The following is a 10,304-nucleotide window of genomic DNA, read 5'->3' as shown; positions in this document are numbered from 1 at the left end:
ACTGTGGAAAAATTGGAACCCCTGTGCACTATTCATAAGAATTAAAATGGTGCAGCCACTGTGAAAAACATTATGGTGGTTCCTCAGAAAACTAAAACTAGAGGTACTGTATGACTTGTCCATTCCACTCCCGGGTATAAACCCAAAATAATTGAAAGCAGAGACCCAAACAGATATTGGTACCTCCATGTTTATAGCAGCATTATTTACAATAGCCAAAAAGTGAAGGCAACCCAAGTGTCCATGGATAGATGAATGGATAAACAAAATGTGGTCTATCCATACAACAAAATATTATTCAGCCTTCAAAAGGAAAAAAATTCTCACGTATGTTACAACATGAACAAACCTTGAGGACATTATGCTAAGTGAAATAAGCCAGTCACAAAAAGATACACAGTGTATGATCTCATTTATGTAAGTCCCTAGAGCAGTGAAAATCATAGACACTGGAATAGTGGTTACCTGGGGTGGGGAGGAGGAAGAATGAGGAGTTAGTGTTTCATGGATATGAATTTTCCCTGTTACAAGATGAAAAATACTCTCTGAAGATGGGTGGCTCTGATGGTTGCACAATGCAAATGTATTTCTGAACTGTGCACTTAAAAATTTTTAAGATGGGGTCGGGTGCAGTGGCTCATACCTGTAGTCCCAGCACTTTGGGGCTAAGGCAGGAGGATCATTTGAGTCCAGGAGTTTGAGACCAGCCTGGGCAACATAGGAAGATCTTATCACTCCCAAAAATATAAAAATTAGCTGGGCGTGGTGGTATATGCTGTGGTCGCAGCTACTCAGGAGGCTGAGGTATGAGGATTGCTTGAGCCCAGGAGGTGGAGGCTACAGTGAGACATGATTGAGCTACTGCATTCCAGCCTGGGCAACAGAGCCAGACGCTGTCTCCAAAATAATAATAATAATATGGCAAATTTTGATGTGTATTTTATAATACTGCTATTAAAAAATTAAAACTGCTCACCCTTGCATCACTCCTGTACCTCTGCTCACTTTCACTCTTCCTGCTTCCATATCCTTCCTTTTAAATTCTACCAACTTTTAAAGGTCTAGTCCAACATGATCTCCTCCATGAAATAGTCCTTCTTGCAAACTGTGGAATGGAACTCTACCTTCTCTGAATGGCCATCAGTTTACTTAGGTTTTGATAGCCCTTGACTCACAAGTCCACACTTAGCGCTGCTCCAGGCAGGTCACACCACCACCCCTAGTGGCCCCCACAAGACTGTGAGTTCCCTAGGGGTAGAAGTCATATTTCCTGCCTCTCTTCATCTGCCGAGTGACTTATACATACATAATAAGCATTCGAGTTGAATAATTTGATAGTTATTTTCCTTTTTGTCAGAACTCTAGGAAAGATACTGGAATTGTCTCCTGTGCTTCTAAGGCTTTGCATTCTTTCATCATTGGACTATATATAGTTTCTCATATAGCAATTTACATTTTACAGAAAGACCTCAAACTCGCCTAAAGCTCTTTGAATGAATCCAGATAAGCTGCTTCCTAAAGAAAGAACCTCCTGACTTCCTAATACTCCTTTCATACCCTAATCTTTAAACAATGTTTCTAGCAATAATTCCATTTTCCACATATGTAGCAGAAGATCTGAGTATCATCTAAATATAAAATCACTATTTTTCAAATTTTATTAGGTTTCTGTTTAATGGAGAATTATCACTGTCAGTACATCAGATTTAAACATATGGTCATTTAAATGAATAAAAGGCAAACGTTTCATTATGATCTTTATGTTGTGGTAAGTTGTATATGTTTGTATAGAAAATTTTGGGAAATGAGCAAACTGTTTGGGTTGGATCAACTATTTCATATCAGTCTTTGTTTGTAAGCCACGTTATTGTTAAGGAGTCAGTCAGAACCACCCTTTTTGGTAATTTTACCTGGCTCACTCTTGGCAGATCTGGCTGTGAGTAGGGTTTAAAGTTGGCTTACTATATGGAATTATTTTTAGGACACCTTCAATGCACTCTACACTGAGCTAAAACAAAAAAAAAAATATGAGGCTTAGCTCCTGACTCTGGACAATCTAAATCTACATTTGCTACATCCAAAGCAAATAATTTCTGTTTATTTATTTATTATTACATAAGGAGTTCATTCTTATTATAAAAAGCATGAAACCGGCAGGAGCAGTGGCTCACACCTGTAATGCCTGCACCTTGGGAAGCCAAGGCAGGTGGATAACTTGAGTCCAGGAATTCAAAACCAGCCTCAACAACATGGTAAAAGCCCATCTCTACAAAAAATACAAAAATTAAGTATGCACGGTGGTGTGTGTGTCTAGTCTCAGCTACTCAGGAGATCGAGGTGGGAGGACGGCTTGAGCCTGGGAGGCACAGGTTGCAGTGAGCTGAGATTGCGCCACTGCACTCCAGCCTAGACAGCAGAGTGAGACCCTATCTCAAAAGAAAAATTGGCTAAAACCCTTGCTGTCTTTATTATTTATTCCTTCTCTTCTTTTTTTTTCCATGACAGCTGCTTCAGGACAAGAAAGTTCTTTTGGTCTCTCAGTTGGGGCCAATGTCAGCATCATGACTGGTGTACTGGCTGGAGTTACTCTCTTTATTATACCAAACTCTTATCAGAGTTTTAGCAATACTCATTTTACATGTTGGTCATTCACAGATAGTTGTTTTGATTCTTCCTGAAAGCATCTGCAATCAGCTACAGTCCAAAATTGCTTCTATTTCAAAAGATTTATGGAAAAGATACTGACAAGTACTCTTGCATACAAGTTTCTGAGCAGTTCAAGATTATATCACTGGACTGTCTATAGACTTCCAAAACTTTAACAAACTGGTTGATGCCTTCATGAAATATGCCAACCTAGATCAAGCAGAACAAAATAATTTCATTGAAATAAATGATAATGTGGATAATGTTTTTATAATTTTTATTTGAAAATTTGCTGATTCTTTAAATGATTTTTTCCAGATTTATGGAATTTTTCTTCTTTTAAGCTAGCTATATCTAAAGCAATTTGGTAAAGTATACTTTTGGAAACAATAATTGAAGCCCATTGATTTTTGCTCTTTACCTAACTGTCCCAGGATTGGGAAACTATTCATGAGTATTCATATGATTATGCTAATACAGTTATTTGCACAAGTTTAGTAAGAATCTTCTCTCTTTACAAAAGGGCACGTTTCAAAACATTGGTTATATTACCAAGGCTTTGACTCAGATGTTATATTTGAGAATATACGTAGAATGGACCCATAAGTACTGCAGTCCAAGTCTGAAGATGGCCTTCAAGAGGTTTGTAAAAGTTTAATCTGAGACTACTTATAAAAACTTCTAGCGAACCAAACTTTAGGAAGAGCCTCTGTGGTCCATTGCTACTCTTGATGCACCTATGTAAAGAATCCCGGCAAAGTTTGATAAGACTAAACCTACTTTGGAAACAAATTTGTTCTACTGGGTTTATGTTTGGTAAAAACAGATATGCCTATAGAGAGAAAAATAATGTTGAAAATAAAAAGTGTAGTATACCTGCTATGAAATTGCAGCTCTGTTCATTGTTTTTGAGTTTTTATTATTCACTGGTAGACTGGACTAGACCCTGAATTCTTCTAGTTCCTCCCATCCAGTTTTCTCTTACTGAATCAGTAAGAACAAATTCTGCTCTGTTCCTGAAGCCCCATAAGTTGGAGGTGGAAAGCTCAATGTAAATTTCACAGGAAAACCCTCGCGCCTGATGTATGAGTCACTCAGAGTGCACCAATATATTTGACACCATAACTACAGACATTCAAACGGAAAACCAGGATAAGAAGTTGACAGCTTCACACTGTGAAAAGCTTTCCCCAAGTTGTCTCCACATCAAAATCAGGCTCTTACCCCTCTTAATTTGTCCATGCTTATGCCTGCCTCTTTCACTTGGCAGGATGATGGTATCATTAGAATTTCACATGAAGTAGCTTCTGAGAGTGGCGTAACAGAGTAACAGATATATCATGTCACCCTCAAATTTTTACATAAGATAACATTTAGTCCACCCAATGGCTGACATTAGCAGCATCTTTAACACAATTGTTTGTTTAAATGTACAGTGGTCCCTTTTAAAGTTACATTTTCAGACTCACTTGTTCTCACTCCCTGTTTTAATTTAATGAGCCATCGAATGCTACATAATAAAGTTGTTCCCTACCAACTGAAGAGGGAGGAGCCTGTGCAGTTTCTGACACTGATTGTTGCACATAAACAAATATATTGAGTATAATAATGACTCAATCACAGAAGTTACCAAAGATACTACTTGGTTAAAACTGCTAGACTCTTCTGGCTCATTCTTTGATCTATTCTATTTTACTTGGTTTGCATCTTGCCTAAAGCGCATACTCCAAACTTTTGGTGTTATCCTCCCAATAGTCATACTAGTAGCCTCTCTGGTGTGATAAATTCTACAGGTTTTTAAATTCTACATTTTGGTGTGGTGAATTCTACAAAAGTTTTAAAAAAGTTTTGTGTGCAGCCATCAACAAATACCAAAGGGTCTCTCTTTGGCTGAAATGACAAAAACTCAAAGAAATGTGTGATCAGGAAGACATCATAAACCTATAAATGATGGAAGCCCAATATGATGGTTACTGAGATGAATGCCAATGCTTTAAATTTTGGTCACACTCTCACCTAAGTGAGAGCCTAGAGACTCCAAAATAGAACCACTCCTGCTAAATGCTACAGTCTACAACTGAAATTTTAATGAAGCAAAGAGATACCAGAACAGACCTTTGTTTTTTGTTGAAAACAGGAGATTCCACTCTACCTGAGACAGCATAATAAAAGTTTCCTCTGCTTTAACTTTTACAGAAAAGAGACCTGAAGTACCCTACTGTTAACCAATTTATTTATTTATATGGCTTTGTTTACTGGTTCCCACTTGACAAAACCCACTGTTTTGTTATTGTATAGCCCAGGGAGGGCTGTCACTATCTTTGTAGAGTAAGAGCTACCTCAAATACTAAACAAAAAATAAAATCTATAACTACATAAGTTGTAATTTTGTCTTTTGATGCATGCTCACACCCAGCATTGGCCAGTGGAGTTTCACAGGCTCATCATTCTCGCACTGATGCCCCTGCTTTTCTTTGTCACTTACAAGGACACTTCTGATTACAATGGGCCCACCCAGATAATCTAGAATAACGTCCACATCTTAAGATTTTAATTTTATCACCCCCACACCATGTTTTTATGAAGAAAAGTCAATGCACAAGTTCCAGAGCTAGGGTGCAAACATTTTAGGAGTCCATTATTCTGCCAACACAGGTAACTTTCATAAATGTTACCCACAACAAAAACTTGCTTTGCCTTCCTTCTGTGTGTCACTTTTCTGTCTGTGCACAAACGTCAAGGTGAAACACACAAGCTCTGTGAAGTAGCTGGATGACTCTAGACCACTCATTTGAGATCCCTCAGCCTCTTTTCTCATCTTCAGCAGAAGGGTGACCCTTTGCACATCAGAAAATGAAAGTGGAAGAGTAAATCAAAATGTGTAAGATATTAGTCACAGAGCAAGGTACCAGATGAGCCCCTGGGTAAACTTTTGTTTCTTTTTCTTTGAGATTGAGTCTCATTCTGTCACCCAGACTAGAGTGCAATGCCGCGATCTCAGCTCACTGCAACCTCCGCATCCCAAGTTCAAGAGATTCTCCGGCCTTCAGCCTCCTGAGTAGCTGGGATTACAGGTGCATGCCACCATGCCTGGCTAATTTTTGTATTTTTAGTAGAGATAGGGTTTCACCATGTTGGTCAGGTTGGTCTCAAACTCCTGACCTCGTGATCCACCCACCTTGGCCTCCCAAAGTGCTGGGATTACAGGCATGAGCCACCATGCCCAGCCGGTAAACATTTTTATCAGACCTTTCCTTTCACCATTCCATTTCTGTCACCCTCACCCATCTTCTCCTCTGACTTTTTTCTCTTCAGTGACTTACTCAGTCTAATACGCTGTTTAGCATCAAAAGCCACACTACAAATTCTTTTGTCACTCTCTTGGAATGTTTCTGTGATGCTCAGAACTTTGGAAGCCTAAGCCTTACCTCAGTGTGCCCTGAATATGAGATATGGGGTCAATGGAGATTATTTTGGAGCTTTAAGTTTTAAAGACTGCGCTGCAAGTTTTCAGACTTTCATGGGGCCTGTATCCTATTTCCTTCAGCCTATTTCTTCCCTTTGGAATGGGAGTATTTACCCAATGCCTATACCTCCATTGTGTCTTGAAAGTAACTAACTTGTTTTTGAATTCACAGGCTCATAGGTAAAAGGAACTTGCCTTGTCTCAGATGAAACTTGCTATTTCAGACTTTTGAGTTAATGCTGGAATGAGTTAAGACTCTAGAGACTGTTGGGAAGCCATTCTTATATTATTCAATGTGAGGAAGACATGAGATTTGGGAGGGACGAAGGGGGGAATAATATTTTTTTGGACCTTTACCGCCACCCAAATCTCATGTCAAATTGTAATCTCCAAAGTTGGAGGTGGAGCCTGGTTGGATGTGATTGGATCATGGAGGTGGTTTCTCATATGTTAACACCATTCTCCTTGGTGCTGTTGTAGCAACAGTGAGTTTTTATCTGGTTGCTTACCAGTGTGCAACCCTTGCTCTCTTCCTCCAGCTCCCATTATATAAGATGTCTTCCTCCACAATTGGCTTTCTCTGTGATTGTAAGTTTTCTGAGGCCTCCTCAAAAGCTGAGCAGATGCCAGAATCATGCTTACTCTACAACCTGCTGAATCATGAGACCATTCAAACTTTTTTCTTTATAAATTATTCGGGTTCATGTATTTGTCTGTAGCAATGTAAAAACAGACTTATACAGCCTTATTCTCAGTAGAAAAAAAACTAGGGAGTAAACCATTCTAGCTATGTACCAGATGCAAAGCTCAAGACAAAGAACAGAGCTATGAAGAAAATGCCTGGATAATCTAATCTCTCCCAGCATGGCCAAAAGGTACAGCTGGAGGATGGGATGGGTTTTGTCCCCAGTTCTTACTATGGTCATTCATCTAGAACTCAGAATTTAAAGCTTCAAATATAAAGACATAAGCTCACAGACAAATTAAGAAAATGTATATATATGGAAGCAACTGTTTGATAAACTTAAAACACCTAGTAAAGACAATGTAAACCTGCCTGCCAACAGACCTAGGCAAAAACGTATAAATTAAATTATGAAGACATTTCTACTTTATTTTACCAACAATTTTAAAGCTATCTATATTCACCAAAGGTTATTAAAATCACATGTATAGAAAAGCATTTGGGCTTATTCACTTAATTTGTGAGTACCCATTTATTTTTACGTTAATTAGAAACTGTGTGTCAACAGTATATAAATGTGTGACATAAACATGTATGTGATAAAACATATAACATATATGTGTTCACATAAGGATAGAGAGAGACAAAAAGATTTTAGAATTTTGATTTTAGGGCTTTAGGCATGAGATCAGTAAAACCCACCATTTTAAAGGAAAGTTGGATTCAAATTGCTTTCTTGTAAATGGTAAAGGTTAACATTTATCTGAGGAAGGCTTTACTGAGTTTTAGAGAAAATAAATAGCACATTTACATCTCAAAGCAAAGAGAGAGAGAGAGAACTTAAGCTTTTTCAAGAAAAAATTTGGTGTGTTCAAGGAAGATTAAAAAGATGCCAAGGTAACACAAAAATAGTAGAAATTTACCATGGGGTTTTATTTATTTATTTCTTATTAGACTTTAAGTTTTAGGGTACATGTGCACCACGTGCAGGTTAGTTATATATGTATACGTGTGCCATGTTGGTGTGCTGCACCCATTAACTCATCATTTAACATTAGGTATATCTCCTAATGTTATCCCTTCCCCCTCTTCCCACCCCACAACAGGCCCTGGTGTGTGATGTTCCCCTTCCTGTGTCCATGTGTTCTCACTGTTCAACTCCCACCTATGAGTGAGAACATGTGGTGTTTGATTTTTTGTCCTTGCGATAGTTTGCTGAGAATGATGGTTTCCAGCTTCATCCATGTCCCTACAAAGAACATGAACTCACCATTTTTTATGGCTGCATAGTGTTCCATGGTGTATATGTGCCACATTTTCTTAATCCAGTCTATCATTGTTGGACATATGGGTTGGCTCCAGGTCTTTGCTATTGTGAATAGTGCTACAATAAACATACGTGCACATGTGTCTTTATAGCAGCATGATTTATAATACTTTGGGTGTATACCCAGTAATGGGATGGCTCGGTCAAATGGTGTTTCTAGTTCTGGATCCCTGAGTAATCGCCACACTGACTTCCACAATGGTTGAACTAGTTTACAGTCCCACCAACACTGTAAAATGTTCCTATTTCTCCACATCCTCTCCAGCACCTGTTGTTTCTTTAGAGATGTAGCTTTTAATTTGGTCTCTGTTCTTCAACTGAATCACTGTGTTCAAGATAGAGCCCACTAAGCAAGAGGGACAACAATGTCTATGCAATTTTTAGATTCTAATCATTTAAATATGTAAAAAAGGGAACCAGTTGGAAGGGACAACATTTAGACATTAAAAATCAAGGATTTCACTGAATCCCAGGTCCCCAAGAAGAGGAAAATGCAATGGGGACCATACTGTGCAACACTCCCACAGATTACCTTGCTACAAAAGCATTTCCTTAATTGTTTAAACTGTGTCTTTTGCATCTAAACATGCAAAGAAATGAGTAGCCCTCTGAAGCTAGAATAATTTATTATAACCACTGTTAGTCACCTTCAAATCCATAGCTCTTACCACTGACCTGGCAACCATTACACACACAAGTCAAATATTTTTACAGTACAAATTAATGTAAAAGGCAAAGAGGTCAGGTAACACAATGGAGAGAAGAGCAGAGTTTTAGACCTGAGAGAAATCCGTTCACTTGCAAACCTTGGGGTTCCATGAGAAAAAAAAACTATGGTTACTCCCCTACAGGAGAGTCTGTGTCATCTTTTCTGTTTTCCTAAAGGGGTCCTAATACAGGAGTTATTGAGAAATTATTTTTAGGCAGCTAGAAAGGGTGAAAGAATTCTTGGTGGAATTTTCCTTTAATAAAAAGCGTCCCCCAACCATTTCTAACAGAAAAAATACTGAATGATCAGGCCGCAAGCACAGATATTCATATATAGATGCAGGCAACTAAGAGCCAGGTACTCCCAATATGGCGGCTCCTGCTCTTTTTTCCTTGTCACCACATGTGCAGGTGTCATGGTGACCACCAGGTAGAAGCCACATTTGCATAATAAAAGATTATTGTGGGAGGGCCAGTCTTTTCTCGGGCTATGTAAACAGCACACCTGGTTAAAAAAACAACCCCCTGGACCTTATGTAAATCAATCAGTGACTCCTCAAGTCTCTGTATAAAATCAATTGCATTCCACCCCAAATTGGAGACCCTCTCTTGGGTGACTGCTTTCTCAGTATGAAAAAGCTTTTTCTCTCTCTCTTCTTTTTTGTCTGTTAAATTTTTCACTCCTAAACCCACTCCTCATGTGTTTCCATGTCCTGAATTCTTTCTAGTGTGTGACAAAGAACCATGGATAGATTCCCAAACACAGCCATTTTATTTGGGAGTTCTCATCCGGGATTGTGATCAGAAGAGAAGATAGAAACATCAGAATGGTGAGTATGGAGCAAACCTCAAATCTGCCCTTTAATTTCAAGGTTCTCTTCAAACTACTTCCCCTTCATGGAGAAACTCACCATCACATGAGGCTGGGGGATGTCCTGGAGCAGCTGAGAATTTCTGGCCAGGAAACACCCTGATGTTATTCAAAGGCTTCTGGATTGAACACAGCCTCCAGCAGCTCATCCAGATGTTAGTAATGGGTCTCCTAATTTGCTATCCTGTTGCAAATTTGTTCTTCCTTTCTATCCATGGTCTCTATGTCTCCTATTCTTTCTGTGTATGCAATATGTGGAAATTTTTACAGTTCAGGGAAACAGTTCTGTTAGGAAAGATCGGTAAATGCTATAATAACTAACCCAATAGGTCCCTTCCTCTCTCTCTCTCTCCTTCCTTTGGTAAGCACATGGTATTTCTAAGCCAACAGTGTCACCTAGTGGAAACAGAAATCCTCCTCATGAGGCACATTGTTGGTCCTTTGCCATAACACTGCACTTTTACAATTCTCTCTTTTTGCACTGATAGAAAAGCCCTTTCTGTGAATGGGAAAGCTCTGGTTTCAACAGTTAGGAGTAAAATGTCTTCCGTAGCCAAATTTTCGTTCTGATACTGTCCCATCAGCAGGAAAAACTGCCATT

Source organism: Gorilla gorilla, chromosome 20 (genome assembly GCF_029281585.2).
Source record: "Gorilla gorilla gorilla isolate KB3781 chromosome 20, NHGRI_mGorGor1-v2.1_pri, whole genome shotgun sequence".
NCBI classification, from domain to species: domain Eukaryota; kingdom Metazoa; phylum Chordata; class Mammalia; order Primates; family Hominidae; genus Gorilla; species Gorilla gorilla.
The sequence above is the reverse complement of the archived record's forward strand: the minus strand, read 5'-3'. Positions refer to the sequence as shown.